The following is a 7,816-nucleotide window of genomic DNA, read 5'->3' on the forward strand; positions in this document are numbered from 1 at the left end:
TAATTTGCCCAGTGAATCTTTCAATAACAAAAGTGTTCAATAGCCATCATCAAAACCTGTAAGACTGATTCAAGCATAATTCCCAATACCTCTGGAGTCCTGCTGGAGCGCTCTAGAATAAGCACTGTACTACCAACCACAAGGTCAGCGGTTCAAGCCCATCAGCCACACCTCAGTAACCCTATCCAGAGTCACTGTGTGTTGGAACAGATTCCACAGCACTTACAAACAATACCTAGAGTATCAAAGAATCACATACAACTTATGCCTTTTTAACATATTTTTTAAATGGATGAATTTTGAATATATATTTTTTTCAATGGGAAAACATGATCTGTGTATAAAATGGAGGTCAGAATTTGTTCTAAGAATGATTATTAGCTTATCAAACTTAAGGTATGTTTAATTTGACTCAAATTTTAATAAAGATTAAGATATCTATCTTGATCTGTAAAAACTGAATACACTAGCCTACCTGGAAACAGTTGGTAGACATGTCCCTTTGAGGAGGCATGTGCTAGCTCTCCAGATATCATGTTACATGCTTCCTTACACCTGGCCCTCTATGTGCATTTAAGTCACCAGCCATACTTCTATAACCTTGAGTATGTATCTCTGGGTGGTATTCAGTGTAGCAATTCCCCCATCTTGTTTCTCAATGGGACATGTCTACCAACTTGTTTCTAGTTTCTTGTCCCATCAACATCTTCTGCTCTTTACCAAGTGATCTCACATCAGTATTATTGTTCAGTGTGTCAAACTCTAATTTTCAAGTAGAAAGACTACAAATGGCCACCTTACGCCTTTTATGCTTTTCTTATTGTTAGCAATACATCCAAACTAGTTTTAACTGTTTATTTGCTTGACTATAGCTAGAAGCTACCTTTCATAGCTTCCCTTGCAGCTAGGTGAAATATTATGACTAAGTTATGTGTGACCATAATATATGCTTTAGAAAGTCTGGAGTTGTATTCATTTTCAGAGATATTGGTTCAATATTTGTACAGTAGTGTCCAGCACCTATTCTTTTTTCATTAATAGTTGTTTATTGATAAGTGGTTTGATACAAGGTTTTTTCATATCTTCAGATTTTGGCTCAGATGGAATCACAAGCATTACAGATTTATTTTCTTTAAAATAAAAAGGGGGTGGGGTGGGAGCAATCTAGCAATAATGGCATTTAAGAATAAGTTAACAACAACAAAATTTAGTATTACCATTTATTGGTGACAAACACTAAGTTTTACTTACATTCCATGGGGAGAAAAAAATTCCAGCGTAAACAATTAATCAAAGTAGTACTGAACTCGCAAGGCAACCATGCTTCTTCTCCGGACCTTATCTGGACCGTAGGCAGAGCCTTACTGTGCAGTCTGCGCACAATCATAGAACATTGAAAGCAACGGTTTAAATATAAACAAAAGTCATTCTTTATAGCCCCACATGGAGATGCAGTTAACAGTTTAAAGCACTCAAGGAAAATCCATCTGCAGTTTCTATGTTCTACCTGGAGATCATGTCCTGGGTGCAGTGAAAGCTACGGGTCCTGATGCACACAATAGTTTTTATAATCTTTGAAATAAAGATTACAGTTCCTTTATGATATATGAACTCAAATAAAAATAAAATAGCAAAGGTACTAAGTGATCATTTGAGGGTTTTCAAAAGGCCAAAAGGTCCCATTTATACAACGGTGGGTGACCTCATCAGGGGTTTCTGAAAAGTCCAGGACTGTTTCAGCTAAACCAGAGGGCACACAATTTGCATCACGGAAGTGGTCCTGGGTCAATGAGTCCAGTAAGATAAAAAGTGATAAGTCACCTATACACAGATATGATCTCTGACCGTTAGAGTACTGAGAAAATCAGTTTTAGACAAGTTTCTAAACTGTACGATATATAACTAGATACAACTGAGAAACTTTCCAATAAAAATTGTATACAGTGTCATTTTACTTGAAAGAAAATAAATGAAACTAAGACTGTATCTTACTGTTGAAGAGAAAGCAGTGGTGATGGTGTGGGCAATTTGGGGCCAATCTCTGGTGTCGCTGTCCAGTGTTTATCCCAAAGTGTCTGAGTTAGCCAGTTTGAGGAGGGGGCTATGCTTTCTGTGTTTTCTTCTTTCACACTGCCAAAAAACCAAAACAAAACCAAGCTCTGAGTTGCCTCAGCATGGCTTTGTAGTTTCCCAGCAGAGAAGGGGAGACAGGCAGGAGCGTGTGTGTGCGGTGGGGGTGCTGGTTCTGGGTTTGGCTGCTCCTAGGGGAGCAACCACTCCTCTCCTCTGGCCCCATCACAACAAATCACAGGACACTCCCTCACAGCCACAGCTGCCACCTGTGCCCCCCCCCCCCCGTCTTCCTCGCCACCAATGGGTCCAGTCTGTCATGTCTCTCAGCCCACTGGAGGTATCAGAAATTCCGATTTTTCAAAGCAGATTCAGTATTTTCAGTATATACATTGGGATTTGATAATGGTTTGTGGCCAGTAAAGCATCAGCACCTCCCACACACAGAGAAAGACCCATTTCCTATTCTGAGCATCTCTGTAGTTTATTGGTCCAACTCAGACAGCAACTTCAGTATGTTCGGTGCAGCCATATCGTGGCACGAGTCCACATCCTTTCTGAAGCCGTGGCCGATCAGAAGTGGCTGAGAGGAGCAATTGATTAGAGATACAAACTCATTCTTACTGTTTTTTTTTTTTTTTTTTTGGAAGTCGTTGTATTCAACCCGAAATCCCTGGACTCTGGATAGATACTACAATTGCTCAGAGGGTCTCAGGAGATGTCAGTGGGGTACGTGTTCTGAAGAGATGTTATTCTTTACAATGGTCTTAGCTGTGGGCGAAGTGCCGACATACAGCAACTCCAGGGCCATCAGGGTAGTCACTATAGCCTTGGCAGGATTCGGAGCTGCCCTGGTGAGATCTTTGGTGTGATGTCCATGACTGACACCCACAGCCTGGGCAACATTGGGCTCCTTGGGAAGAATTCCAGCAGGCAGTTGCTGGTGACTAAGATAAGGCATCCTAAACTCGTCTTCCTTATTACCAGTTCCATTGTCATCTGCAGAGACAGGTTCAAAAAAGGTCACTTTTCTTCCATCCCCTGGTTTAGTCATTGGCGTCTTCTCCTCTGAAATGAATGTGGCTTGGCGGGCTGAGCCTGCAGAACTTTGAAACCAGGGATCTCCAGCATGTTCTCAGCTGTGTTGCCTTTGGCCACCTTCTTATTGGTGCCTGCCCTTTCAGCAGTGTGGTTTCCGACTTTTACCCACATCACAAACTTCCTGCAGTGTGGCAGGCTCCCTTGGTCAGGAGCAGGGACTCCGGCTCTTTCTCTTCTTTGCTTGCTGGAACTGGGCCAGTCTGCTAATGGGGTTCATCCCTTGAAGCCCGTATTCCGGGCCTGAGTGTAGTTTGACTATGGATTTTGTTTTCTTTTTGATTCTGGGCTCCACTCATTCAACTGTAGGTTGGGGAGGTAACTTCTTCAGCTCCTCAAGAACAGCTATGGCAGCAGTTTTCTCAGAAATCTTGCTCTTGACTTCCCCCTACGAACTGTCTGACTGAGACCTTGGTCACAAAACTCTTCAGGTAGGGTGGCCCACTCTCCCCGGCAACCTCAAAATTCACAGGCAAATACCGATTAAATGTGATCTCAAACACTTATCTCAGGTTTATTGACATTTTCTTCTAATTCTCTTCCATTTACCTCCAGCTGCTCCGGAAGGGGCTCCTTCTGCAGGATCCTCGATGTTTTGTTGTTGTTGTGTTTTTTGTTTTTGTTTTGTTTCCCGTGTTTTGCAGCCTGTCTCGTCCATCCTTTTCTATTAAACTGCTGTCCTCCCACAGAAAGTTCAACTGGATACAGTAACGGTGGAACTGGAAATGGGTAAAGGCACCTCATCTCATGTTGTGGTTGTACGTGGACTGCATCCGAGAGTAAGGGTCAACAGGCGTGTACGGTTTTTTTTCCAAGTTTCATGCACGGTGCATTTAGTTCTGCCATAGGAGTTATGCTTTCTGGCTGCTGCCCTGGTTGTGTCCCCCAGCAGGCGGTCCTGGGAGGCGACGATGACAAAGGGAAGGAAGAAGGGAGAAAAGGAAGGGATGGAAGGAGGGAAAAGGAGGAGTGGCACCGCCGGGCAGGGAGGGTCAGGGAAAGGGGGAACGGAACGAGACCCAGCATCTATTCTTTTAAGTTTTTTAGAGCACTCTAATGTATGGCAGGTAGCGTTGTGGTTACAAATTGGGCTGTGAACCGCAAGGTCAGCAGTTCGAAACTACCAGCTGCTCCGCGGGAGAAAGATGAGGCTTTCTGCTCCGGTAAAGATTTATAGCCTCGGAAACCCTGTGCAAGGTCCCTAAGGTTGGAACCAACTCGACTGCACTTAACAACAACAACAAATGTGTGGCAGTAGTGGTGAAATGCCGACGAGTGGGTTCCAACCAATAGCGACTCTGTATAAGGGTTTCTGAGGAGCATCTGGTGATCTTGAACTGCTAACCTTGTAATTCAAAATGATTTTGCAGTCCAGCACATTAGTCCACAGTACCAAGCCAGGACTCCACTCTCATGTAGAGATAGGATTAAGATTCAGTGCTAAAGTATAATGAAGTAACAAGACAGACTTCTGAGAGCAGACACACATAGTTTTCATTCCCCAAACCACCTTTAGCTTAGACTTTTACATGAGGAAAAAATTAACTTTCTAACTTGTTTAAGTCTTTGTTATTTGGTCTCTGTGAAAGCAACTGAACTCATAACTTAATACAATAGCTATCACTAAAAGCCCCTGCTAGGTCACCTCTGAATCTCTGGATGTTCACTAGGGTTCTTGCCCTGCTGCTGGCTGACAAAAGCACATGCATTGCCTCTTCAAGGTCAACTGTCAGTGGTTGCTGGCTTGTTTTTCAGGTGATATTTTTCCTTTTGTTTTCTGCTTCAAAATCTCAGTGAAGGTGCCATGAAACCCCATGAGCTGGCATGGCACTCTTCCTTTCATATCTGCCATCTGTGGTGGAACCACCACCAAGATGCAATTTTTTTTTGTAAAACCCCTACCAGTGAGGACCATTACTCTTGAGACTGAAACCTGGGACAGAACTGAAAATGTAAAGGCCAAGATCCAGCATAATAAAGGAATTCCTCCTGAACAGCAAAGACTGATTTTTGCAGGCAAGTAACTGGAAGCTGGATGCACCTTGCGGATTACAACATTCGAAAGGAGTCCACTCTTCATCTGTGTTGCGACTTCGTGGTCATGGAAAGAAAAGGAAGAAGACATCTTACACTATTCCCAAGAAGAATAAGCAAAAGAGAAAGAAGGTTAGGCTGGCCATCCTAAAATATTATAAGGTAGACGAGAAAAGCAAAATTAGTCGCCTTCATCAGCAATGGCCTTCAGATGAGTGTGGTACTGGAGTTTTTATGGCCAGCCACTTTGACAGGGCATTACTGTGGCAAGTGTTGTCTGACCTATTGTTTCAACAAACAAGAAGACAAGTAATTGTGTATGGATTAATAAAAGACATGAACTAACAACAACAACAACAACTCAATTGAAGATACAAAAGACATCAATTCGTTCTTTTTCATTTTCTGACCATGAAACATCTTAGACCTTGGCTTGTGATAGACTTAGGTGCCATTTTGTTGGCTCTCACTCACAGTATATAACAGAACAAATGCTGCTTTATTTGAGCACACTGTTACAGCCACTGTGTCCACCTGTCTCGCTGAATACTTCCTCATTTGCACTGACCTTCTACTTTACCAGGATGACGGCTTTCTACAGAACTGGTCCCTTCTGATGAAATCTCTGAAGTAAGAGAAAGTTTTGCCATCCTTGTTTCTAAAAACATTCTGGCTGCACTTCCTCCATGACAGATTTGTTTATTCCTCTGGCAGTCCATGATATCATCTATATTCTTCCCTGGCATCACAATTCAAATTCATCAATTCTTCGGTCTTTTTGTTTTCATTGTCCAGCTTTAACGTGTATATGAGATGAGTGAAAATACATGGCTTGGAGAAGGCACACCTTGGTTGTCAAATTATCATCTTTTCTTTTTTAACACTCTTAAGAGGCCTTTTGCAGAAGAAGTGACCAATGCAATATATCATTTGATTTCTTGACTACTGCTTCCCTGGACATTAATTATTGACTTACGAAGAAGGAAATGGCTGATAAGTTCAGTTTCTTTGCCATTTGCCATGATGTTATTTATTAGTCAAATTTAAAGGATTTCTGTTTCTTTGTTTCTATGTTTGGGTGTAATCCATACTGAAGGCTGTAATCTTTTACCTTCATTAGTACATGCCTTAAGTCGTCTTCACTTTCAGCAAGCAAGGCTTATCTCAGGTGGTTAATGTGTCTTTCTCCAATCTGGATGCTACCTTCTTAGAAGAGTCTACCTTCTCTATCTGTTGAGCATATAGACTGATACCAAGTTCATGTTATACTGTAAGGTGCTAAATACTGTCTTTTATCAATTCATTGACAATTTCAATTATTTAAAAATACTAAGCAATCTTTACTTTCATTCTCAAATTTTAGTTTATTTTATAACCTTGAAGCATTAAAAGGTCCAATACTACCTGCCCTTCAAATCTGTACAGAACAGCAAAACAAAACAAAACAGAGTGTGACTATGCGTATGAAAGCTGCACAGTGGACAGATAAGAGCAGAAAAAAATTTCATGTGGGACCATTTACAATGTGGCTTCTGTTAGTCACCACGTAATTCCAAAGTGCACGTGCTACTTAATATGTGGGTATTTCTGTTGGCTCATGGAAAATTTAAGTTTTAAGAATGAAAAGTCTATTTTTATTCTATCAGACTTAATCCAATGCCAGTCAATCTATTGCTAAATAACAACATTGACTATATTGACAATTTACAATTATAAAAATCTTACAAAGGCAGTAACATTATGTGGAATTTTTTTTTTTCAGGTGGATTAATTTTTTTTTATTCTGGAGAAACTAAAACAGATTCAGAGAGACTAAGTCAGTTTTTCAAGAATTACACAGTCATTCAGGAGAGAGGTGGCTCCAAGGATAAGCACTGGACTTTGAATCACATGGTTAGTGGTTTGAGCCCACCAGCTGGTTTGCAGGAGAAAGAAGAGGCTTTCTGCTCCTTCAAAAATTTACAGCCCTAAATAGGGTCACTATGAATGGGAACAAACCTGATGGCCCTAAATAGGGTCGCTATGAATGGGAACCAACCTGATGGCCAAAAACACACAGTTATTAAGCAACAGATCCTGTATTCAAACTCTTGATTTTGAAGTTCATGTTCTTAACCATTACAATGAGAATGGACTCCATGGGTGTATTAGCTGTGGAGTAGCACAGAGCTCAGGGCTTAGAAAGACCTGCACTTGATTTAATGCTCTGCTCTCATTGTCTTGAAGTTCTTAATACTTTTTAAATAAAGAGTTCTGCATTTTCGTTTTATGTAGTTGGTCCATTTATACTACAATTCCTGACATCCTAGATGAATACTATGTTGTTGTTGTTGTTGTTATGTGCCGTGGAGTCGGTTCCGACTCAGCGTGACCCTGTACAGGGTTTCCGAGGCTATAAATCTTTACGGGAGCAGAAAGCCTCATCTTTCTCCCATGGAACAGCTGGTGGTTTCGAACGGCTGACCTTGTGGCTCGCAGCCCAATTCCTAACCACTACACTACCAGAGTGAAGGTAAAATATGTCCACAGTTGCTACACTAGTTCTTTCTCCCAAAGGTGGAACCTAACTCCTGCCTCCCTACTTCTTCCTCTGGCTCCACTCACTCTGTGAACT

The 7,816-nt window shown here is 41.5% G+C and overlaps 1 protein-coding gene and 1 pseudogene across 3 annotated transcripts in view; both read right to left on the reverse strand.

Annotated features, from left to right (window-relative positions):
* PARD3B (par-3 family cell polarity regulator beta) overlaps positions 1-7,816 on the reverse strand; it is a 1,706,387-nt gene that overhangs the window by 1,412,312 nt on the left and 286,259 nt on the right. The gene's annotated exons all lie outside the window — the stretch shown is intronic.
* LOC102824959 lies at positions 2,498-4,194 on the reverse strand (annotated as a pseudogene).

The sequence above is a fragment of the Chrysochloris asiatica genome, unplaced genomic scaffold (assembly GCF_000296735.1).
Source record: "Chrysochloris asiatica unplaced genomic scaffold, ChrAsi1.0 scaffold00045, whole genome shotgun sequence".
NCBI lineage: Eukaryota > Metazoa > Chordata > Mammalia > Afrosoricida > Chrysochloridae > Chrysochloris > Chrysochloris asiatica.